This window comes from Euprymna scolopes, chromosome 28 (assembly GCF_053919585.1).
Source record: "Euprymna scolopes isolate OS-2025 chromosome 28, ASM5391958v1, whole genome shotgun sequence".
In the NCBI taxonomy this organism is placed as follows: Eukaryota; Metazoa; Mollusca; class Cephalopoda; order Sepiida; family Sepiolidae; genus Euprymna; species Euprymna scolopes.
The window spans coordinates 51,938,627-51,966,004 of NC_136509.1; positions in this window are offsets into that span (position 1 = coordinate 51,938,627).

The following is a 27,378-nucleotide window of genomic DNA, read 5'->3' on the forward strand; positions in this document are numbered from 1 at the left end:
TAGCGTCCATCAAGTTCCATCTGTGTTTGTTCCGTGTCAGCTGACGATGAATGCCTGTGAAAGTCACTTCTGATTAATGTTTACCAGTTTTAAAATAGTCTATTATTTTGAAAATCAATCAAGTTCGTTTGCATAAAAAAGATGCGACTATTTAAAAATGCGACGATAACTGAAAGAGAAATGTAATATTTAATAAACAAGTGTGATGGCTTGTTTATGTAATAAAGTTTATAATATTGATAACAACAAAAAATATCATTGAATGTTCATTTTTATTTGTTCATTTTTGTCATACGAGAATTTGGGATACTGAGAAATTTAACCTTACAAAAGATGGTATTGTCATCTTTATTAAACAAAACATTCAACTATTTCATTTCATGTAAAAAAAAAAAGTTTTTAAGATAAAAAATGTAAAATACAACGATATTGTAATTTTATTAAAGAAAACATTCGAGTAAATTGTATAAATATGATTTTTTTTCAACTACTTTATTTAAAGTTTTATAAACTTGTTATTAAAACATCATCTTACGTATCATTAGTTATACCTTTATGACAATTTGTTCCTTTTAATAGTTAAATTTAAATGTAAAAATCCTTGAAAAAAAAAAACAGAAAATAAAGGGGGGCTTTTCAATAACGCCGGGTAAGTAAATTGTTGTACCTGTTGTTTTGTACCTGTACTTAAAAATAAATGGCTTCTGTTTTTCTCCTTTTTTTTATCTTAATTCTTTACTTATCGTCTTAATAATACTATTTAGATCTTAATTCTTTATTTCATCTTAAAATTTCACAGTATTTCTTTCGTTTTTCTTCTTTTTTTTTTCTTTTTTTTTTTTTCCAAAATCTAACGTAGAACACTACGCGAAGTAACTCTGAAATAAATATCCTACTAATCTAAGGGACATAACTCATTGAACTGTAACAGTTTTGTGGTTATTTTACTCCTAATTGGACATTTTTGTGCCCAATATTTCTGAACTATTAGGTTCCCTTTTACTTGCAGTGCTAGTATTTATAAGAATCCTTTCTATGGATTACATATAACTTGTTACGGGTACAACTTCCTCGGACACCATTGTATAAGGAATTCACTCCCTTGCACAACCTACCACACTGAAATTTATAATTCTCGGACATTAAGACCTTTTTTCTTTTTTTGTTTTTTTTTTTTAAATATTTCTGCATTTCTAAATATTATCTACTCAAACCCTTTCTACCACTAGTATTCTGAGCATTGAAGAACAAAACTACATTCTTAATTTGAGATATTTCTCGAATGTGAAGTTGCCATTACTTGAAGGCGTACAGAGAGCTTTAATGCTTAGCCATCTTTTTAACTCCGTTCAGACCATCAGTATTAAGGGTACTTGCTTCCATCAAAGTTGCATTGTCATGCTTTGTTTTGTATGACAATTCACTTTTTTCTTTTTTTTTTTTTTTTTTTTAGTACAGTGTTAGTTCTAACACTTGCTTTCATTATGAGTTACGTTTACTTTTTACGGTTATTTTAAGGATTAACATTGTATTGGACTTCTCAATAGTTTCAATTAACATTGTATTGGACTTCTCAATAGTTTCAATTATTAGGGATTGTGTCTCTTGTAGTTAAAAAAATATTTCGTTTGATTAAACTAGTTGTTTCTACTTCAGTATGTATAATTTTTTTCTTTCATGGATAAATAGATGGTACACTTCTGCTATCTAGGATATATGCTGAGAGCTGAAGGTGGCTGCGAACCAAGTCAAGATAGTTTGGGGGATGTTCAGAAAACTTCTCACAATCCTAACATTCTCAGCCATTCCAATAATTATCAGATGTAAGATTTATAACAGCTGCATAAGAATCGTGATGTCGTATTGTAAGTGTTGGGATCTCACCCAGGCCTCATTTGTCTGACTCTAGAGAAACAGCAGATCTGTTTGTAGGTGACAGAAAGCCTGTTTGACATCCAACTTTTGTCTCAAAAGACATCATGTATAGTTTTCCCATTCTGAATTACGTTCCTTTATTCAATCGGAAAACCCGCTAATATTAGTGTCTTTTATGCAATCTCCATGCAATGCAAAATCTGCTGACATCCTTTGCTGAAATATCAAAATTAATTAGACCGACGACCAACATCAACAAAACAGAAGTTCTATTCCAAGAAACCCATAACATAAAATTGAATACCTGAGAAGTTTTCTTAAATAGCATCCCACTGATCGAAGTAGACAAGTTCACCTACTTATGCAGTACCATCTCCAACAATAGAACTACAGATGTAAAAATATCAAAAACAATTCAATCTGCAGCTTTAGCATTCAAGAAAACTTAGAAGCCGTCTGTGGGACCAGAGAGAAATCCGCCTGAAAACCAAGACAAAAGTTTACAAAGCGATTGTAATTTCAACACTTCTGTACAACTTGGAAACATGGACTCTCTACAGACACCACATAAAGAGACTTGAAAAGGTACAATAGAGATATGTTCGCTAACTAATAAACATCTCGTGGAAAGACCATGTGTCAAATTTCCAATTCCTGGAAAGAGCAGGAATGCCTAATGTTGAAGAAATGATCACCACATGTCAGCTAAAATTGACGGGACATGCTATACGTATGGAGAGCAGAAAACTACCAAAATCTATTTTCTATGGAGAGTTAAAAGAGACCCAAAGAAAACTGGAGCACTACGACTATGTTACAAAAACATGTCCAAGAAACATCTAAAGAGAATTAATGAGTACGATAACTGGAGAGAAAAGGCTGAAGATCATGTGCATTGGAAGGAGTTGGTATCTGGTGCAGCAGGCACAGTTAAGAAAAGAAATGTACGTTTGTGGACAGACAAGAAATTGTGCAAGTTGGAGTTAGTAATTTCACTTGCTGAGGCAGCTTACATATGTGTGTAAGTTGTACTAGGACTTTGAAGAGAGCGATTGGGCTGGCCTCAATTTACACTACAATCGTTAAGTATTATAATCCACCCTGTATCATCGTCAAAGTACGGCTGCTGCTGTTGTTGTTGTTGTTGTTGTTGTTGTTGTTGTTGTTGTTGTTGTTGTTGTTGATGATGATGATGATGATGATGATGATGATGATGATGATGATTAATTTATTATGATTTTGCCGCTATATAACGTTCCTTTACTTTTTAATAATATTTAATAATGTTAACATGATATTTAATAATGTTAACATAATATTTAATAATCTTCATTAGCATGAATTGCATCCAATAAAATGTATCATATTGTGTGATGTTAAATCGGAAAGAGTGATAGGTCCTTATTACTTCAAAGACGAAGGTGTTGCCGTGATGGTAACTGCACAGCACTATAAACAAATGCTTGAAAATTGTTAAAGGCCAGCTATTCATGACAACCCGGAAATGCGGTTCCAACAAAATGGTGTGACTGCCCTCACTGCCCGTCAAAGTATGGCGCTTCTAAGGAGATTGTTTGACGAGCGTTTAATTAGCAGATTTTCTGATTTTAACTGACCTTCACATTCACCGGATTTGACAGACACTGGCTTTTTTCCTTTAGGGTTATCTTAAAGAAAGGGTATATGTGAAGAATCCAAGAACAATTCAAGAACTTAAAAACAATATCAAACATGAAATCCAAGAATTAGAGCCTGTTATTTTAAGAAGTATAATGGAAAATACCATAACTAGAGCCTGCCTTTGTAAACCCCAAAATGGTGGCCATTTAAAGGATATAATTTTTAAAAAATAATGTAAAAAAATTACCAGATAAATGTATTATTTATAAGTAAACAGTAGTAAATTACTTCAAATGTTGAAGTTTTTATCACCTAAACAAACCAATGTGTGAGTTTTGTACCATTCCGTATTTGTAGTAATTGTACTCCAATATTGGACAACTATGTGTTTCTTTGCTTACTAGCCATTATGAAAGTCATGATATGGTTAACACGAAAAAAAAACATCTTATAGAGATGAGACTTCTTATTTTCTAACATCATCAAGAAATAAGAATTATAATAGAGAAAATGAAACTTTCTCCAGTAAAAGTTGTCGAAAGATAGCTGAGGTATTCGTGACTGCGTTGAGTGAGAAATGCTGGTTTTAATGTTAATTTCTTTGATTATTTCTGATCCAGTTTTATTAGTTTACTTTTAATTTTTTAATTTGGTGAAGAACTTTGCTAAAGTATGAACAATACCATGAGTTAATGGTGTTTGTTGCTTGTTTAGATAATTCACTTCCCCTTTATATGACATATGGCTCGATTTATCACAGGCTCGTTGTCTTTCATAATTTCAAAAGAGGTGTGACTAAGACTTTCCAGATCTGCATCAACTGAAAATACCTCACTTTAGAGAGGATCAGAGAAAGAAATACCAAAAACAATCAAAATAGTAAAAATTTTTGAGATCAAATGATTGTGTGGTAAAAAAGGAAAAATGTACCTACGTTCCATGCTGTGTGAAGATGAACTAGGTGCTTGCATGTTTAATGGGTTGCATGTTTAATGTGTTGCATGTTTAATGTGTTGCATGTTTAATGGGTTGCATGTTTAATGTGTTGCATGTTTAATGGGTTGCATGTTTAATGTGTTGCATGTTTAATGTGTTGTATGTTTAATGTGTTGCATGTTTAATGGGTTGCATGTTTAATGTGTTGCATGTTTAATGTGTTGCATGTTTAATGTGTTGCATGTTTAATGTGTTGTATGTTTAATGTGTTGCATGTTTAATGGGTTGCATGTTTAATGTGTTGCATGTTTAATGTGTTGTATGTTTAATGTGTTGCATGTTTAATGGGTTGCATGTTTAATGGGTTGCATGTTTAATGTGTTGCATGTTTAATGTGTTGCATGTTTAATGGGGTGCATGTTTAATGGGTTGCATGTTTAATGGGTTGCATGTTTAATGTGTTGCATGTTCAATGGGTTGCATGTTTAATGTGTTGTATGTTTAATGTGTTGCATGTTTAATGTGTTGCATGTTTAATGTGTTGTATGTTTAATGTGTTGCATGTTTAATGTGTTGCATGTTTAATGGGTTGCATGTTTAATGTGTTGCATGTTCAATGGGTTGCATGTTTAATGTGTTGTATGTTTAATGTGTTGCATGTTTAATGTGTTGCATGTTTAATGGGTTGCATGTTTAATGTGTTGCATGTTCAATGGGTTGCATGTTTAATGTGTTGTATGTTTAATGTGTTGCATGTTTAATGTGTTGCATGTTTAATGTGTTGCATGTTTAATGTGTTGCATGTTTAATGGGTTGCATGTTTAATGTGTTGCATGTTTAATGTGTTGCATGTTTAATGTGTTGCATGTTCAATGGGTTGCATGTTTAATGTGTTGTATGTTTAATGTGTTGCATGTTTAATGTGTTGCATGTTTAATGGGTTGCATGTTTAATGTGTTGCATGTTTAATGTGTTGCATGTTTAATGGGTTGCATGTTTAATGGGTTGCATGTTTAATGTGTTGCATGTTTAATGTGTTGCATGTTTAATGGGTTGCATGTTTAATGGGTTGCATGTTTAATGTGTTGCATGTTTAATGTGTTGCATGTTTATTGTGTTGCATGTTTAATGTGTTGCATGTTTAATGTGTTGTATGTTTAATGTGTTGCATGTTTAATGTGTTGCATGTTTAATGGGTTGCATGTTTACTGGGTTGCATGTTTAATGTGTTGCATGTTTAATGTGTTGCATGTTTAATGTGTTGCATGTTTAATGTTTTGCATGTTTAATGTGTTGCATGTTTAATGTTTTGCATGTTTAATGTGTTGTATGTTTACTGGGTTGCATGTTTAATGTGTTGCATGTTTAATGTGTTGCATGTTTAATGGGTTGCATGTTTAATGTGTTGCATGTTTACTGGGTCGCATGTTTAATGTGTTGCATGTTTAATGTGTTGCATGTTTAATGGGTTGCATGTTTAATGTGTTGCATGTTTAATGTGTTGCATGCTTAATGTGTTGTGTGTTTAATGTGTTGCATGTTTAATGTGTTGCATGTTCAATGGGTTGCATGTTTAATGTGTTGTATGTTTAATGTGTTGCATGTTTAATGTGTTGCATGTTTAATGGGTTTCATGTTTAATGTGTTGCATGTTTAATGTGTTGCATGTTTAATGGGTTGCATGTTTAATGGGTTGCATGTTTAATGGGTTGCATGTTTAATGTGTTGCATGTTTAATGGGTTGCATGTTCAATGGGTTGCATGTTTAATGTGTTGCATGTTTAATGTGTTGCATGTTTATTGTGTTGCATGTTTAATGTGTTGCATGTTTACTGGGTTGCATGTTTAATGTGTTGCATGTTTAATGTGTTGCATGTTTAATGGGTTGCATGTTTAATGGGTTGCATGTTTAATGTGTTGCATGTTTAATGTGTTGCATGTTTAATGGGTTGCATGTTTAATGGGTTGCATGTTTAATGGGTTGCATGTTTAATGTGTTGCATGTTTAATGTGTTGCATGTTTAATGTGTTGCATGTTTAATGGGTTGCATGTTTAATGTGTTGCATGTTTAATGTGTTGCATGTAAATGTGTTGCATGTTTAATGGGTTGCATTTTTACTGGGTTGCATGTTTAATATGTTGCATGTTTAATGTATTGCGTGTTTAATGTGTTGCATGTTTAATGGGTTGCATGTTTAAGTTGTTGCATGTTTAATGTGTTGCATATTTAATGTGTTGCGTGTTTAATGTGTTGCATGTTTAATGTGTTGCATGTTTAATGGGTTGCATGTTTACTGGGTTGCATGTTTACTGTGTTGAATATTTAATGTGTTGCATGTTTAATGTGTTGCATGTTTAATGCATTGCATGTTTAATGTGTTGCATGTTTACTGGGTTGCATGTTTACTGGGTTGCATGTTTAATGCATTGCATGTTTAATACGTTGCATGTTTGGAATGCATACAAATAACAGGCTTTTTAACCAAGGGCACAGAAACAACTATGCATAAAATTGGAAAACAGGGAAAATTCTTGTTTCTACATTGACTGTGACCATGCAATTAACACTGTGAGCAACAATTTCAGATCAGTACAGCAAACGAATATATTCACAATTGAAAAGAGAATTTATTGGGTGAAATGTGGAAGTGCAATGAATTTCAATAAGACCATCAATATGGATTTAGGCAAGTCCGTTCTACTGCAGATATTCTAACTGTAATCTCTGAACGTATATACCATGCACTGGATAAGGCAGGGGAGGGTAGTAGCGCTAGATATATCTAAGGCTTTTGACAGGGTATGGCACATTGATCTTTTCATGAAAATCAGATCCTATGGTATTACTGAACGAAACTTAACATAATTAAATCCTTCCTAAATAAGAAAAGAATCCAGGTTGTCCTTGATGGTCATACGTCTAAACAATATGATATAAACGTGGGTGTACTTCAGGGGTCAATCCTTGGACCTTTATATTATACTTGATATTCATAAATGACCTCCCTGATAAAATAGTCTCTGAGATGGGTATATTTGCTGACGACACCACACTCTATAACAGGCACGATGGAAAAACGAATGAACACATATCCAAGGCAATACTGGAAACCCTAGAAGAAGACCTTCAGTCTCTATTAGAATGGCGTCAAAAATCGATGCCAAGAATAAGCTTGTTTCTTTTAATAATTACAAGAAACCTTCTCTACCACAATAGCTATGGCTAAAGATACATTACCTGAAAGTACTTCGTTCAAATTCCTCAGCTTAACGTTCACAGGTAACATGAGCTGGAACAGATACATCGAGGACATTGCCACGGCTGCTGCGAGTAAGGTGGGCTCTCTCTACTGTGCTAGAAAGTTACTTACGCCTGAAAGTATCCTGTACCTCAACAAGGCCACAATTCGCCCATTTATGGAATATTGTTGTTATATTTGGGCTGGTGCATCTGCTACTAGTCTCTTACTCCTGGACAAGGTTCAAAAGAAAGTCGCCAACCTGATAGGTCCTCAACTGTCATCTAAGCCCCATCGACGAAATGTTGCATCCCTCTGCCTGTTTTTTAATGGTTGATGCTCTGACGAGCTACAAGTTCTTGTATCCCCTCGATAAACCCAACAAGCAGCAAAATCCCACCCCTACCCAGTAGAGATCCCTAGATGTAAGAAAACCGTCTACTCTAATAGTTTCTTTCCCAGAACTGCTAGACTTTGGAATTCCCTTCTGGGTTCCTGCTTCCCCAACTGTACTGACATGCAGAAGTTCAAGTGTAATGTGAACAGACATGTTTCTGCTTAACTCCCTTCATAATATCCCTGCAACTTATGTCTCTGATAGTAGCCCCCTACTTCAAAGTGGCACTGTGCCTTGTTTGGGGTGAAAATGTAATTTTTAAAAAAATGATTGGGGAGATAAAAGTAATTTCTGTTCACTAAGTTAGATGCATTGTATTGAGAGAGTTGGAGTCATGCAAATTGACTTCAGTATATGTTTATTACCGTGTACAAAATTTGAAACAGAAATTATAGCAGGGAGACCAGACCTTTCCCGGGATTGAATAAGGATTAATGAATGGTTCACCTTCTCATATTTTATTGTTATCGAAATCAGTGAAATCGCCCATTTTTCAATCAAATTGATTGATTGCCTGCTCTAGTTGGGGATCCACCATGGTGAAGTGGGAGGATGCTTCACATGCCTCCCTGCAGTAACTTAGTCTACAATACATTGTAGTTTATATTGCACTGTAGAGAACCTACTGTTGATTTTATAGCATTATTTTTATGCAATGGCTTGAATTAAAGTTTAAAATGCAAAAGTCATTTGTGTATTAAAATTTCTATTCCTCCCTCTCTCTCCAGTCATCTCTTTGTTTCTCCTTTTTCCTCTCCAATTTTTCTATGGAAACTTTTCTGTATCTTTTACCTAACTTATTCCTCTCTTTTACTTTACAGTGTTGAAACAATTCAGAAACTGGTGCTAAACTGTTTCGGTACTGACTCTACATACCCGCCCCCTACCAAAAATATATATGAAATAAAGCTATTTTCATATGATAATGTGCTTCAGCCATTTCCAGAACTGACTCCAAATAAACCTTCTTTCTGAAAATATATATGAAATAAGGTGTACCTTTGTGTGAAATTTCAAAAAAAAAATTGAACCAGCCATTTAGGAGTCCATAGAGAACGAACCCACACACACAAAGTTCCTTTTATATAATTGTAGAGATAGGATTTCACATAGAGTGTGCTGGCCTCAGTAACGACAACCCATATTTGTCTTTTATCGACGCGACCTCCTTTGACTGTTCTGTCCTTTATTATTAATTTGTTTACATATTTTAAATTAGATGCTTAAAGAATATTTACTCTTTAATGACTTCCTACTAGATGTAGTTTATTGTTATAGCTCATGTAAATAATTAAATCATGTTTTATCAGGTTATTTTAGTAGATATAAAGTTTTATCATTACATCTTTAGTGTGATGATAATGACATGTTCGTGTGGATCTGCGGCTGCAAATGAAAGAATCCCATCAATTGTGCTTCATCTTGGTGTTGCTGGAATTATAGGTATCACATGTGCATATGACATAATGGACGCACCATTTTATGTTAGATCATTGAAATTAAGCAATGTTGAATCTAACCAGTACTAAAATGGGTGACTATTTGAGAATACTAGGTGCTGTATGCGCTCTCAGCTTATTTTGCCATTATTTCCATTCATCCTAGACTTATAGTTGTTACTGGGATCAAGTGGTACTGACTCAGTAGAGGAGTGGTTAGAGTTTGTGCAACTCTTGTTTCACAATTACACATACAGTCACCCTTAGATGAGAAGGTATCCATTGTCTCTTGAAACTGAACAGGACAATGATGTGTTATGTGCCTCAAGTGGTTTGACGATGTACAGCACGCTTCTTCTCGCATCAACTCTATAATGTGTCAGAATATCCTGAGAATTAGGTAGCATGGTAGGTTGCGGAAAACCTGGTTTGAGTGCAGAAGAAGCAACATAACTGCATACAACCTGATTGATTCCAATTGTAAAATGTTTTTGACTCCTAATGGGGGTATGTGACGAATAAATTTGCCAATCATTTTTATAGCCACGGCTGTGCTAAACAACCAATGAAAACCTTCCAAAGTTAGTATAAAAATTGTCGAATTTTGGATTCAATCAGTTCGCCGCTAAATACGTCATGGACCGCATTTGATTCTTGGCCGTCATCTTGGTTACTGCCAATTACAGTCAGGATCTGATCTGAACTACATTGCTATCTTTGTTCAACATAATGTCATAACACTTAACAGGTTATGCACCCAGCCATTGTCTTTTCTTTGATGGATCGGAATCTAAATTCAAATTGTGGCAGGTAAAATTTCTGGGATATCTAAGGGTTCGAAAACTACACAAAGTGATACAATCTCCAACAGAGAATCCTAACGACCCCGAATTTCTCAAAAAGAATGCAACTGTTTTTGCAGAACTGATTCAATGCTTAAACGATAGAAGTCTGTCTCTGATTCTAAGAGATACATTGGATGACGGACGGAAAGCATTGAACATATTAAGAGAACATTATTTATCAAAAGGGAAACCGAAAAATATATCACTATATACAGAACTAACAACTCTGAAACATAACGAGGTTGAAACTATTATCGACTACGTTATAAGGGCAGAAACAACCGCCAATGCCTTAAAACTCTCAGGTGAAATAATAAGCGATAGCTTGTTGATATCAATGACTCTCAAGGGACTTCCAGCCGATTTTAAACCATTTCCAACTGTTATAATGCAAAAAGACAGACCCATAAATTTCAACGAATTTAAAGTGGCATTGCGCAGTTACAAAGAGACTAATCGTATGCTTGTGAGCAATAATAACTCCAGCAATATTATGACGTTCAAAAATGCTTCTCGAAAACAGACATCACCAAATTACACACCGCACCGCAACGTGTTCCCCAAAAGTAATTTTCCCAAGAAAAAGAATAAAATTATCTACTATAATTGTGGAGGACCCAACCACAAAAGTTTCCAATGTCGATATAAATGCTCTAAAATAGACTCCGTAAAAAACGTTGAGAACTTTGAGGAAGAACATACATTTCTATTCACATGTAACTTTGACAATACCACAAACGGTAAAAATCTCCTTGTAGACTGTGGTGCTACAGCACACGTTATCACCAAGGAATCTGAGTTTATTAATTTTGATTCAAACTTTAATCCACAAAGTCATTTTGTCAAACTTGCCGACGGTAGTCAAATAAATGATATAGTCTTGAAAAGAGGCGATACTAAAATATCCCTAAAAAATAATAAAGGCGAAATCTGTAATTGTATTCTAAAAAATGCTCTGTTCATACCTACATTTAAGCAAGACATATTTTCTGTGCAGGCTGCCATTAAACAAGGCGTGAATATAAAGTTTGGCCAAAACAAATCAAAATTGATATACCCCAATGGAACTGTATTTGACATTAAAGAAAATGGTCGACTATATTATTTAAAAAGTATGGTTCCCTCAAAAACTGCCTGTCATGACTTAGAAACCTGGCATAATATTCCAGGACATTGCAATACAGCTGATATTAAAAAATTACCAAATGTAGTCGAAGACATGAAAATAATACCTTCAGACGATCTCCCAAATTGTGATGTGTGTGCACAGGGGAAAATGACAAAATATATAAGCCGAACACCAGACAAAAAAGCTACGAAAATTCTCTCACTTATGCATTGTGACTTAGCAGGTCCGGTTAGCTCGATGGGGAGAAATAATCTAAGGTACATTTTGAACTTTATTGATGATTTTTTCGGTTTAATTCTAGTTTATTTTCTAAAAAACAAATCCGACACTATCCTCACCACTAAGAAATATTTAGCTGATATTGCCCCGTACGACTCAGTAAAATGTATTCGCGCAGAAAATGGGACTGAATTTACTAGTAAAGACTTTGAACTTCTATTAATTAACCACCGTATTAAACACGAGAAATCTGTGCTGTATTCCCCCTTCCAAAATGGCACCGCTGAAAGGGCATGGCGAATCCTTTTTGAGATGACAAGATGCCTACTTATCCAATCGAAATTAACGCATAGTTTATGGATGTACACTTTAATGGCAGCAGCATATATCAGAAATAGATCGTTCAATAAAAGACTAGGCAAAATGCCGTATGAAGCGTTTTTCAGTGTAAAACCTAAAATGAACAGAATGCATCTATTTGGGTCTGATTGTTTTGCATTTATAGAAAATACCAATAAACTAAATACTAAAAGTGAAAAAGGTATTTTCGTAGGTTATGATAAAAACAGTCCATCATATTTAATCTACTTTCCAACACAAAATGCCAAAAGGGTTAGATGTGTAAAATTCAATGCTACATTAAATTTAAAAAATGGCGATCCAGTGGATGAAAAACGTGAAATATTACCTAGCATCTTAATCGATCACAATGAAAATATTAATAACAACGACAATTGCAGTAGAACTTCTGATGAAAATATTAACCAGACACGTTGATACCCAATAAGGGAGCAAAAAAGGCCAGACTTCTTACAAATTAAAAAAAAACAAGATTACACAGTGGATTACTGTTACTTGTTGAACAGCGCACCGGAAAGTTATAATGAGGCAATTAATTCAGAAAATCACCAAGAATGGGAACAAGCTAGGATATCCAAATTGAAAGCTTTATCTGAAAATAACAAAATAGTGGCAAAACCAACAGATAAAAATATAATTTCTTCATGCTGGTTTTTTTTAAAAAAAATCACAGCTCCTGGCAGTGACACTTTTAAAGCAAGATTTGTTGCAAAAGGTTTTTCACAAATTTCTGGAGTGGGATATTTTGCAACATTTTCACCAATGACATATTTAACGACAATTAGAATTTTATTACAACTTGCCGCTCAATACAATTTAAAAATACATCAAATGGATGTAAAAAAACGCTTATTTAAATTCTCCGATTGACTGTGAAATCTATATTTACCGTCTAGAGGGATTTAAAATGAAAAATAAAAATTGCATATGGAAATTGCATAAACCGTTATATGGACTAAAACAAAGTGCACACAATTGGAATTTAACACTCCATAATTATTTAATAGAACAGGAATTCAAGCAATGTCCCGTAGACGCATGCATGTATACCAAAAACATAGGTAATAAATTCATTTTGTTTTTTTTGGGTTGACGATATATTACTCGCTTCAAACTGCGGCGGCACTTTAAAAGATGTTAAGAATAAATTAAATAAAAAATTTAAAATGGCCGATCTTGGACAACTGTCATGGTTCCTCGGTATAAAATTTACCTGTGAAAATGAAACTATAACTATGAACCAATAACGATACATTGAAAAAATTCTGCTCAAGTTTGGAATGCAAGATTGCAAACTGCGTTCAACTCCCGTCGAAATGGACATAAATAAAAATATAGGGACCGAAACAAAATCCATAGATAATCGAATATACAGAGAAATGGGAGAGAGCCTCATCTACTTAATGACCGCAACTAGGCCTGACATATGTTACACTGTGACAAAGCTATCTCAAAACTTATCGAAAACGACAATTAAGGACCTTAATCGTGCAAAACAAATCCTTCGCTACCTAAAAGGAACCAAGGATAATCTTTAATATTTAAAAAGTCTACATATCCTCTAAATTTAGAAGGATTTTCAGATTCAGATTGGGGTAACTCTGAGGATAGAAAAAGTATAACAGGGTATTGTTTTAGACTGTCAAAGACTGGACCTATTATCTTTTGAAAAACTAAAAAGCAACAAATTGTTGCCCTTTCTACTTGTGAAGCAGAATATGTGGCCCTAACCCATTCTGCGCAGGAGGCAATTTTTCTGAACACCCTTCTAAAATCTATTTTAAAACCAGATCTAAGTAAAAACACCTATAGTAATTTATTGCGACAATCAAAGCAGTATCTTATTAGCAAATAATTCTATGATTCATCAAAGGTCGAAGCATATTGATATCCGATATCATTTTATAAGGGATGAAATAAGTAAAAAAATCTATTTAGCCGACATTTTCACTAAACCTATAAAAAGAATAAAATTAAAACATTTTATCACCAAACTTTTTGGAATCTAATTATGAATAAATCTCTTTTCAGAAATCCAAAAAGAGAAGCAATAACAGTCAAAATCACACCAAAAAAAAAAAAAAAAAAAAAAAAAGAAAATTGTAAATTGTCCTGGGCACAACGTTAAACTGCAACCATTTCTACCTTACTAACCAAATTAACCAGCTAATACCTAACATAATGTTTACAGTTTTTGTTTAAAAAAAAGTATTTTATTGGTTTATTTTTATTTGTTCATTTATTTGTTTGTTTTATTTTTATTTATTTATTTTTCTTTCCTTTTCTCAAGTCAAACCAAAATTGAATCCAAAAGGATTTTTCCATTATATCAAAAAAGGGTGTGTGTAAAATGTTTTTGACTCCTACTGGGGGGGATGAGACGAATAAATTCGCCAATCATTTTTATAATCACCGGCTGTGCTAAACAACCAATGAAAACCTTCCAAAGTTAGTATAAAAATTGTCGAATTTTGGATTCAATCAGTTCGCCGCTAAATACGTCATGGACCGCATTTAATTTTTGGCCGCCATCTTGGTTACTGTCAATTACAGTCAGGATTTGATCTGAACTACACTTCTATCTTTGTTCAACATAATGTCACAACACTTAACACCAATTCTTTGGACTGAATAGCATGAAGAGCAGGTGTGAAACTTTGTATAGCATTGCCCACCAGTAGTTTGGGACACTTACAAAACCCTAAATGTAAAAATTACAATAATTTCTTCTAGTTAAAGTCATTAAATTGTATGGAGACAATAAGTCTCACAAAAAAAAGATAAATAATAATAATAATAATAATAATAATAATAATAATAATAATAATATATGTGTGTTTGTGTGTGGGGGGGGGGGGACGTGTGCATTACAGAAGATAAAAAACATTGGAACCTATGTCAGACTCGCTTCAGCCTCTGGGAAGACAGATATAAAAAGAGGCTGAAGTGATTCAGACATATGCAACTAGTTCCCATTGTTTGGACTTAAAACTGATGGTACCAATATTTTTTCTGATCTTCTGTAACACATATGTGAATAAATATTACATTCTTATTTTTTAACTTTTCTTAATAATTAAACATTGTGCTGGAGTTCTCTCTCCTACTAACCTTAAATAGGTCTGTGTGTGTATATATATATATATATATATATATATATATATATATATATATATATATATATATATATATATATATATATATATATAGAGAGAGAGAGAGAGAGAGAGAGAGAGAGAGAGAGAGAGAGAGAGAGAGAGATTATATTTCATGTGTATGAGTGCATTTGTATGTGACAGGATAAAATAATAGCATTAGGAAAAGAAAGTGTAATTAAGGAATAGAAAATCTTAAACAATCTGAAAAAACTATTGGTTCAATGGAATCAGTGGAACTTCTTAAAGTATTGCAAGTTTTCCCAACCACTGTTGACAGGCTACAAAAGGCTAAGCTTCTTGTTTGTGACTTCACAATAGATAGCAGGACTCATGTGCAAAACAAATTATCTTTAAAGACTTGTTTGTAGCATTCCTATTAGAAACAGATTAAAGGGTTAACATAGTGTGAGAAATTAGCTGTCAGTTCAACACAGCCTCAGTCATCATCATTCATTAGTCCAACTCAATGTTAGTGTGATTGGCTTTAAGGAAAGATCAAATTATGTTACTTCATGCAGAAATCTGAAATTCAAAATGAAGAGGGAACAATCACAAAATACTGCTTCTACAGTGTTTTTTCTAGCCTTTTATAAACCTTTTATATTATGGCACGTTTTTTTTTTTCTGCAAGCAATTGTTGTATGTACATATTTCTTTTATTCATTATACTTCTGTTCATATTTTTTGTATTTATATTTACAAGGTGGAATGCTAAAATTGTTGCTCTAGAAAAGACAATATGATTCCATTTCCATTTGATAAAAACTGTTTTTCTTTTTTTTTGCTGCAGACCATCTACTAGTTGGCCAGTCGTGTACAAAACTCAAAAGCAATAGGAGTCTTCTATCATGTCTGAAAGCAACACAATGTTCAACGAGTGAGATCGATGCACTGCTGTACAACTCATGCTCTCTACCGTCCAAGTTATGACAACAGGACCAATGTCAGCATCTTTAAAATGCATCACTGGATTGCCATGAATAACAGGGATGTGCCCAGGTTGATAAAAACAAAGTTTTCATCCACAGTTATGGTCTTTGATGAGATTTCAAGTGAGCCCCACATCATGCCACCTTACATCTTCAAAGTCAGCTTGAAAGTCAACACAAAAATGTACCTGGATGTGCTGAAAAGTGTAGTGATCTCCTGGTGCAATCAGGTGGCCGCTAGCCGATCCTTGGCAGAACTTGGCGCCAGCCCACAAGTCCAAAGAGAGCCAAGCTTGGCTTCAGAAGGAGTGCTACGATTTTGTAATCTCCTCTCACTGTCCCCACCCCTCCTCCTCCTCCTCTGACCCGAACCCGCTGATCATACACCGAGAACATCACTAGCATGATTCTGACAACATCAAAGTCAGCCTGCTATCCGCCAAGTATTCACCAAGCTCTCACCGGCGCTTGTAGAAAAGGCATGCTCCCAGTTCAGACCTGTATCGAGGTGGTGATTGAGGCTGAAGACGGCTACATTGAATAGATGTCAGCTTTACTACATAATACAGTTTCCTGAATTGATTTTTTCAATAAAAGTTTTAAAATAAAGCTGTAGTGTTGTTTTCTTTAGGGAAACAACTTTATCGTTCCACTCTGTAAATGCACATTTAAGCATTTTGTATTTCATACTTGTTCAGTTTTATGATGTTCTTTGTAATAAACATCTTTGTTATTAAGGGTGTTACATATCTAATAAAGAAAAGGCAATTGGGTTATCAAAGTTAGAGTAAACTTTGCATATGACAAATCAATATTTTGATTCTGACTAATTTGTCTTCTTCCTTCTACCATGTTCTTTGCAATAATGTATTTAAATTTAGTTTCTTTCAAAAAATACTTATTCCCGCTAAAAAGATTGTTAAACTGAAGTCATTTTATGAATAAAATAGTACCAACTATTTACGAATTTAATAAACAGACATTTCTACATAGCTTTACCTGTGACCTATTCTAGATAAACAATTATATTTTTCACAAATAAATAGGCTAATATTTATTTGCTACAAATATAATTGCGAGTCTGAAATTGAACATATATGTATCTATGTAGAAATGTTTAAGTTTGTAAGAAAATTGTAAGTTACAATTAACACCTAAATATAATGTTGTCTTCATATAATGTTGCAAGTGACCTATTAATCCAATTTTCATGATACAAAAATTCCTTTTTTGTGTTCTAATGAACAAAATGAATTAAAACATTTTTCTAACATTAAAAACTTATTTGGAATGTTAGAAACCGGTTTTTGTAATATAATTCTAAGTAAAATACCATTGGTATCAAAAATTAATTTTACTTTTACAATCCATGAACATGCACTATTGGACGTTTTAAGTTTTCAAAGTATTTTGGAAATTTCTATGTTAAAATTACACAATGCATCTAGCAGGATTACAAGAATTTTTAAATTTTCAGAATATTTTGAAAACTTCTATTTTAAAATTACAAAATACACCTATCAGGAAAGCATCTGGAGTTTTTTCCCTTGAATGTGATTTTTAAATTACTTCCTTTGACACATTCACTTATCTCTTTACTAATAAAATATAATAACTCATAAGAAAATAATATATTTATTCCTTACCAACTTATTTTGTCTAAGTCATCTGCCGAATAATACATATATATTTATTATATACTAGCTATATTTAGCTAGCATTGCACAGGTAGAGGACTTGGATTAAAAAAATAATTTAAAATACTCATATTTACAATTACAAATAGAATTTTTAGAAATTTATTTTAATTTTCGATTATTTAATTATTTTTTCTAGTATCTCTCTCTCTCTCTCTCTCTCTCTATATATATATATATATATATATATATATATATATATATATATATATATATATATACATAAGAGCCCCCCTCCCCTTTCTCTTTTTTTCAGCACTGTTGTTAGTGATATCGCCTGTTACTACTTTAAGCATAATGCAAAGCACTTTGTAAATAAACAAATAGAGCACTGTGGAAGTAGCAGTCAATATTTGTATAAAAGCGTTGTAGATATCACTACTAGCAGTGCTCGTTGCTATAGCTTGTTGGTTAATTACTTACTATTGACTTAACGGTTGGGGATAAGTGCTGGTCTAGCCACATTGAAGAGCTGCAATACAGTGAAACTGACTTTTTGTGGATGACTATTTTATATATATTGGTTAGCATTGTTGGATGGCATCGTCCTTTCAAGTTAAAACTCCTACTTGTGAGACATCGGCTTGGGGTTATTAGCTGGTTGGATGACCGCGTCCCTTGTCAAGACAAAGTAGGTTCATTTCACAGTCGGATTTCGGCACGGTTTGCTTGATCTGTGTTGGTTAATAGAAATTCTTGTGTACAGGGTGTTTGCTCAGTTGGTAGAGTGCTTGCCTCGCATGCAAGAGGCTCGAGTTTCGAATCCTGAGTTCAGATGTGTCTAAGTGATGAGCCCAAATGAGGGCGAAACTTGAGTCTTCGACTTCCGGTTCATTGACTGTTATGGTCCTTGTGGGCTGCAACATTGTTTAGCTGTGGAATTTATTATATACAATCTCTCACATTTTGAAAATCATATATATATAGTGATTTCCACTTCTTTACAAAGGCTAATTTTATAAGATGCTAAGGTACAGTTGATGTCATGCAGATGACTCAGCAGCCTTGATTTAATTTGACCTGTTTTGCTGCAGATATGTTTGTACATTGTTATATTCAACTTCTGTTTGGGTCTTGTGTAATTGGTTCCTACCATGGGATTTAAGTAAACTAACTCTTAATAGACAGGCTCTGTCACATGAACCACACCCATGCTTAGGCCGTAATGTATTTGAGACATTTGGCATTGACTACTTAAAACACATTCGAAAATCTAGTACTCTATTTCTTTTGCCTCAGATCTTTTGCAGCTGTCATAGATATGTTGCACCAAAGTGATTGCTCTCAAGCCATACTCTCCCAGCACTCCACATTGATACGAAGGGCTTATATATGCATGTGTATATATATATATATATATATATACTGCACTTTGAATTTATTTGTATGTATATATATATATATATATATATACATACAAATAAATTCAAAGTGCAGTATATATATATATATATATATATATATATATATATATATACTGCACTTTGAATTTATTTGTATATATATATATATATATATATATATATATATATATATATGATGGACTCTCCTATTGATTTTGACGTATGAGCTTTGCCACAACAATTTAAGGTGCTTAGAAATCCACACAAATAATTTCTTTATAGGGGTGAAGGCTTTGTGCAGAACCAACCACACTTTTGGATACAGCTGATAATCTTTGTTGGTGCAATAGCTGCCACAAAACAGAGCAGACAGGTTTTACATCAGAGTTTTTCTTCTTCTAGATGCATGTTTTAACAAAGTAAATTAAAAATGTCTCTATACCAACCTGGAAATTTCTACATCCCAGCATGGTACATACAGCACCTAGCCTTCCCAACTGGTTACTAATCTGGTACTGGCCAAACTCATTGTTGTTTACTGTGATGATGGTGAGAACCGGTGTGCCAATGCGATTATGCTGTATATATATATATGTATGCATAAATTTATTTATACATATATATGTATAAATTTATTTGAAGAGTCCAAATGTAAAATATGATAAATCTTCAAATTGAGAAATTAAATAATAAAAGAAGAAACATCAATTCTGTATTTTGATTAAAAGGTTATTTTAATTGAAATCAAATGAAAAGTATGCCTACTTCTCACATTATTATGAGGTTTAACAACGCAACACTTTTTGTAGTGACAGCTTTGACAATTATCGTGTTTTGTATTCAAACGCTTTAGATATATAAAACTTCTTATAAATAAATTTATAAAAGTTATGTTTATATGAGAAATACATACACAAGTTATCCTGGCTCACTTTATGCAAACAAAACATTTTTCCATTCCTCCAATATGCTCCTCTCCCAAACAAGCTGTACTTCTGTCACATTTTACTAAAAAAAGATTGTTTTGTTTGTTTCCATTTTTAATACAGTGCAATATCAAAATATGAGGAGGAGTTGATAAAAAATGACCTTTATCACATTTTGAAACTCTTCATATACATAAATACATTCTATGGTCAAAAAGTGCAGATATGAACAAGTTAGAATAAAAATCTTCAACAGATTACATTTATTTCTTAATGTTTTTGCAGTAAACAAAACCAAGTCATGATGTTGAACACAATAACACAGAATTTAACAAAAGAAAATAACTTTAATTGCAATTTGATATTTTTTGCTCATAAATAATTTATTTAATATGCTGCGATATTTCAGACATTTTAATTTAACTTCCACAAATGTTTGTAATTGTTGTTGAAAAATGATTCCATTTTATTTACAATTTTTTCACATATTTCAGAGACAATTTTGCCCAAGCATACATTGTTAAGTTAAAACCTTGGAGCAATGCTGTGAAAAGAAAAGATCTGGGAGTGAATGTTCCAAAGACCAAAAAGATGATCAGTGGTTGTACTGACCAGCAGAATGTTACCACTATCAACAAAAGAAGTTTATTAGGCATGTATATACAATATAGTGATATATGAAAAATAAAACCCTGACCAGTCAGGGTTGAAAACATGTGTTGGATGGAGAGAAATGATACGATGGATGTGTTATTTGAGTCTCAGACAGATTTAAATCTGATGTCCTTGTATTTCAATTGACTTCTATTTGCAATTCCATAAATGTTTTCAATCGGTGCTGTAAAATGATTCTTCTTCCTCTTCTAATGTCATTCGTAATTTCTTCCTTATTTTATTTTGTTTGTTTTCTTGAAATTTTTTAAGTGAGAGACAATTTTGCACCATGCGTGCATTATTGCAATCATCATAGCTAAACGTTGGTCTTTTTTCCATAAAACTAATAACCTTTTGAATGGCTTCTTCAATGTCAGTCCAGGTTTCCTCACCAGATGTTGATTCTTCAATGTTACTAAATTCTAAATCTTCATGTAAATTTCCCTCTTTTTCAACATCTTCATCTTTTCTGAATTCAACAATTGCTTCCCTATCGGAATCTGTATTAACCCACTCTGCAATATCATCTGAAGTTAAGTGACCCAATATATTTTCTTTGCACGCAAATTTTAAAGTTTCATTTAGCGTCTGTACCCCTTCGTCTGTAAAATTGACATTGACATCCTGTTTAAGCAATGAATTTGCTTCGATTTCATTTGGTTGTTGAAGCAAATTGTTCCATGCATTTACAAGTATCGTTGACTTCATAGAATCCCATGCACCACGAAGCAAAAAAACTGCATCTTTAATGGTAAAATTCCGTTGGAATTCTAATGGGTTGCATCTCTTTTGCAACATCTGCATCATAAATTGGCTTGTGTAATAACATTTCATATTTGCAATCACTCTCTGCTCCATTGGTTGAATAAGTGGTGTTACATTTGGCGGAAAATGAACGGCATAGATATTTCCGCAATCTGATACAAGTTCGGTTTCACGCGGATGAGTCTCACAGTTGTCAAGGAGCAGTAAACACTTCCTATCTTTCTGTTTACCTACTTTCTTGAAATGTAAACGAACTTCAGGAACAAAATGTTGAGAAAACCACTTTTTAAAAATAGTTCTATCCATCCATGCATTTTTTTGGGACTCGTATTCCACTGGTAAATGTTCCAATCCTTTGAATGCATTGTGACGTGCAGACTTTCCTATCACCAAAAGGTCCATTTTATGTGTGCCAGAAGCATTTGCACATAAAAGAATAGTTATCCTCTCCTTATTTTGTTTAAATCCTTCCACTTGGTCTTCTTCTGTGCATGCCAACATTTTTTTCGGTAGGCATTTCCAGTTCAGCCCCATCTCGTCACAATTATAAATTTCATCTTGAGTAAACCCTTCTTCTTGCAACATCAACGCAAAAGATGAAGAAAACTTTGTTAGATTATTGTCAGTGGATTTGGTTTCTTCACCCATAGATACTGGCTTAATCGCATGACGATCTTTAAAACGTCTTAGCCAGCCATTGCTGAATTTGCAGTCTAAATTCAAATTTAATTCATTGTTTAAAGACTTAGCTTTCGCAATGAGCATTGGTCCCGAAATAGACACACCATCTGAATGCTTCTCCAAAAACCATTCATAAAGTTTTGCATCGATAACATCAGACCTAGGTTTATGAAAAGTCTTTATATTTCTCATTTGATTATGGCAGTCCAATGCGGCACTCTGGAGAATGGTGAGCTTTGCACTTTTTATATCGTAAAATGTTGACTTTCCAATGTTGAACATTTTCATTATTGAAGCTGAACTTTCACCATTATTTATTCTTTCGACAATTTCAATTTTTTGAGAAAACATTAAAGCTGATCTTTTCCTCTTCCTTTCATCATCTGGTCCAAAAGTACAATCCATTTTGAGTAAATGAAAATGTCCAAATTATATTTCCTGAAAAATAAACAATTTTAAATAAGCAAAGTATCACAAAAATATACTGCCATCTTGTCTTGATGTAAACATGTTTTGCTAGTACATGTGAATGGCGGACATTGTAATGATAGATGCTTGGCCAGAGGAAGAGCAGGGGATGCAGAGAGCTGAAAACATGATTATCAAAACCCACGGGATATTCTCTTTGTTTGGAAAATAAGTACAGGAGTGAATGGGAAAAATCCTGCTGCGATTGGCTTTGTGAGAAAAACAATAGCTAGGATTATTTGTAGGTAAACTCCAGGAATAAAACATTTTTATCTTCAGATGTCTGGAGCAGCAGCAGGGCAAACGAGCAGTGAGCACTAACAAGTCAAGAACCAGCTAAGAGTGAAGAGATCCGAATAAAATAGAGAAGAAGATAAAGAGTGTGAGTTGAACGTTTGAGGGGGGGGGGAGTTGATTTTTGGAAGAATTACTAAGCAATTTGACCGCTGCACTTCTTCAACCAAGTTTAGTCTTTTTAGGGCTCTCAGCCAAGACCTTCACATTAATAGGCAGCATTTCAGATATAATGGTTTTACTGTAAATGCCAGTATTATTCTACTTCATACACAAGTGTACTTATATGTTTAACAGAACATATAAAGAAACGGATATGGCAGGATAGAATCAGTATTAGGAAATGACTCGATCTAGGATCAAAATGCAATTTCATTTATAGAATCACTCAACATATTGTGTAATAATGCTAGAATAATAATTAATAATTAAACTAGAGATTTCATGTAAATGTGGGAAACTTTACAAAGGTGAAACATGCCAGCCCTTCAAAGTAAGACCAGAAGAACACTAAAGAACTGTCACACGTGGAGAAGTCGAAAAATCAGCCATAACTGAACATGTGTAACCATTCCCCAATGTGGGATGATGTCAAAATACTGGATACAGAAGAAAGCTGGCGGATCAGAAAACTTAAAGCACATATGATAGAAAATAATAGCATCATTAGCCGTCCCAGTATAGAATTAAATTGCATTTGGACGCCCCTAATCAAAATCGCAGAAAAAGAACAAACAATACATATGCCCAGCCCAAGGGAAGTAACTTCACAAAAAAAACTTTTTTTTTCCTTGAAATTGCCTCCCTTGCATTGTGTTAAAAAAAAAAAAAAAAAAAAAAGCAAAAATATGTGTAGATATCGATTCTCTGTTTCGTAAAACATTTTTTCATTAATATTAACAATTAGTACAGATATCCCGAAAAATTGAGTTATAGGAAAGCCTTTAAAAAATATCTTAGTGATCCCTGATGATTGGACCTTTTTATGATCTACTGACCCACCCTCAAACCCACAGTTTGAATTCTTGTAATGCAGAGCCAACCCTCTTTTCCTTAGTAGAAAAAAAGAAGCATGTTTTCAAGTTGCAGCAACCAAAACAAAAAATAATAGTCCGATTAATCAACACAAGTATGAATTATTTATTTACAAACATAATGTGTCGAACAAGGATGCTATTGTGATTTTGTTTTTTAAATGTTCGTATATACCTCATCTTCAGAAAGAAGAAAAAATATTTTAAAATATGTACAACCACTTGCTCTTCTCCATTTATATTACACTTTTTATAATTTGAAGAAAATTATAGAATATAAAAAGAATGAGAATAAAAATGTTAATAAGGAGTTGAGAGCGTTTTACTGAAATTTATTTCAATTAATGTTGCTTTATAGATTCCCCTTTCATGCAATCCGTGCTAACTCTAACCCTCTTTGCTTTTTTGTACAGACACAAAATATTTCATGGAGACAGCAAAACGAGTGAAAAGATTCCCAAAGAAGAATCCATAGGCTTACACATTAACTAAAACCAAAGTTAGAACTTTGTAAAACTGCATTTTGCAACTAAACAAATAAATTTCTCTACATAAAAAGCTGAAGTTCTTGTTTGTTTATTTGATTGCTTCAACCTACCAAGAAGAAAGTCTGAGAGTTGAACAAGTATGTGGTGTGCCACAGAAAGATGGAATTGATGTATATTAAGAAATCATGAGAGCGTGGAGGAGAATGGAATGAGCAACCAAAATTGTGAATTTAAAGTTGGCCTATCTTCAACTGTGGCAGTATCAATTGCTCGAATATAAGGGTCAAATTTATTTTTTAACCAGATTGGGATTTGGACTGAATTCCACAACAAAAATTATGACAGCACTTCTTGAGATCATGTTGACCAAAGATGATGCAATGAAATGAGCCAGGAGTTCTTATATCGATGATGTACTGGTGAACGAGACGGAGGTAACACTGGAGAAAGGGTGAGAGATCATGTTAACACATATGGACTGACAGCTAAACCATCAGCGTCATTAAAAAATGGGATCGCTCTAGGATTGAAGTTACAGTGGAATTAAGCAAGAAAGTTGATGTTTGGACAAGGAAATGAGATCCCTGAAATCAAGGATGGCCTAACCACGTGAGAATTTTTCTCGGTGTGCAGGAGGTTGGTTGGTCATTACTCCATAGTCGAATAGTTGCATGCAATTTTATTAAAAGGTAGATTATTGTAGACTGATAGAAGGATGTAATTGACTAAGAGGTGCTGAACATTATCCAAGAAGTTATCGCAGAAGTGAAAATTGTAGACCTTGTTAAAGCAGAATGGCATATGAAAAAAAATCAGAAGGGGTAATCTGGAGCAATACTAGCAGCCTGGCATTAAGGACTTTATTAAAAATAGGAGGAGTAACTGTTGAAGATGCTGCTTGGCTAAGTAAAAAGGATGTTACAGGCTTGATGCCATGATGAAGAGAAAAAAATCTGGCTTTGAAATGGGGACTACAAACTGCACATTAGAATGGTCTCAGTAACAGTAGCATCATGGATTAAATCAGAAATGCCGGGAGATAAACGAATCAGGACAAAAAATTGTAATGCTTAACAAGTGTTGACCTGGAGACTTGATCAGAGAATTTGTACTAAAAGTAACAGTCACATTGATTCCATCAGAGAAAAATAAAGTGGATGGGCTGACCAGAAGGCCTGGAAAATGAAAGATTTGGCTCTGGTGTGTTGGGTGGTAGAAGATCTGAAAAACCTACATAATATGCAATCATTTCAGAAAGGAAAGAACTTTGTATCCAGCAAGGAAATTGAATTCTAAAATCACAGTGGATGATGTTCAGAATTTGGTGGAGAAATGTAGGGAGTCTCAATCCAAGCATGAAAAAGGGGAACCGCATATAACAGAAAAATGGTGGTGATTAGCCATTGATATCACGTACCACCAACATGAACCATATTTAATTATGATTAACTGTGGACCTGGGAGACTATCGATATGGCAAAAAGTTAGAACAAAAATGGCAGAAGAGGTAAAGAAAGTTACTGAAGAGATGTTCATGGAAAGAAAGCCTGTAGAAGAGGTTCTGGTGGATAACTGTATGTTTTTTTTTTTTTTTTTTTTTTTTTTTTACACAGAGATCACCACTTATCAAGGCCCAGAAGCCACTCAGGGATAAGGGTTATTGCAAGTACATTACGTTAGTGAGGAGATTTGATGAAGTGTTTACTTAAGGGGGCGGTTCATTAGGAATTTGTTAACATTAGACTTGAAGACATCCAAGTTGTAGTCCGGAGGGAAGCAGGCAGACGGAACAGAGTTCCACAGGCGTGCAGTTCTAAGAAAGAAGCTTTGTTCATGAAATCCGTGTTTTGATTTAGGCACAGATATAGAGTGGGGGAAATTTTTCACAGTGGATTCAGCTAGACGGGTGTTTTTCGTGAAAGATTGGCGAGGGGGGACCAGGGATTGGAGTTCAGACGAGCACCTGCCATGAAACTAACGATAAAACAAGGATAGGCTTGCAACGTCTCTTCTGTGGGAGAGGGGTTGCAGGGTAGAGAAAAGGGCATCCCCCACTAAACCACGAAGTCTATTTTGTACTCTGTCAAGGCATGATAGGCTGTTTTTGGCAGCTCCTGCCCAGATATGGCAACAGTATTCCATCCTTGGCCGTACTTGGCTTTTATATAGATAGAGAATTGCATCAGTAGTGAGATATCTTCTGGAGCGGTAGAAGGATCCCACCATCTTTCCAGCGACCTTGGCAACAGACTTGATGTACGTGTTCCATTTCAGATCAGGAGTAAAGGTCAAACCCAGAAGCTTGTCAAAACACGGGGCCTCACCTTCTGCTCAAAAGTCTTTAGAGAACTGTGTGACAAGTGGGTCATTAGATAATATTTTAGATTTGCATACCACCCTCGCAGCAATGAAATCAGAGAGGCACCATCGAACTAGAAAAGTTGTGGCAGCAAGAAGCCAAATTTCACCCCAGGAAGCAATCATTTGGAATGGCCAAGATGAAACGTCAGTGCCACACTGATCTGTTTTTACATACGAATGGCAACATCTATTAACAATAATGGAGGGAGTGGAACAGGCACAAGTAGTAATGAACTGAAGTACTCTTCAAAAACAAAGTGGCAGTTGATGGAGTGCTATGTCACATCTTGGACATACGGAGAGTTTCCTTACCAACGGAGAGGAAGTTGAAGCTCCTCAAGAAGATCCTATACAACAATCGCACCATAAACGAAAACGTCTGGTTTGAATGGAGTATGAGACCAATTATTGATGTTGAAGATCAAGAAGGTGTGTGATTAAATGTCTTAAAAATTAGGACAAACCTGATTTTGTGCAGCCTGTAGTATCTGATGGCAGACAAAAGAAAAAATGGCTACTA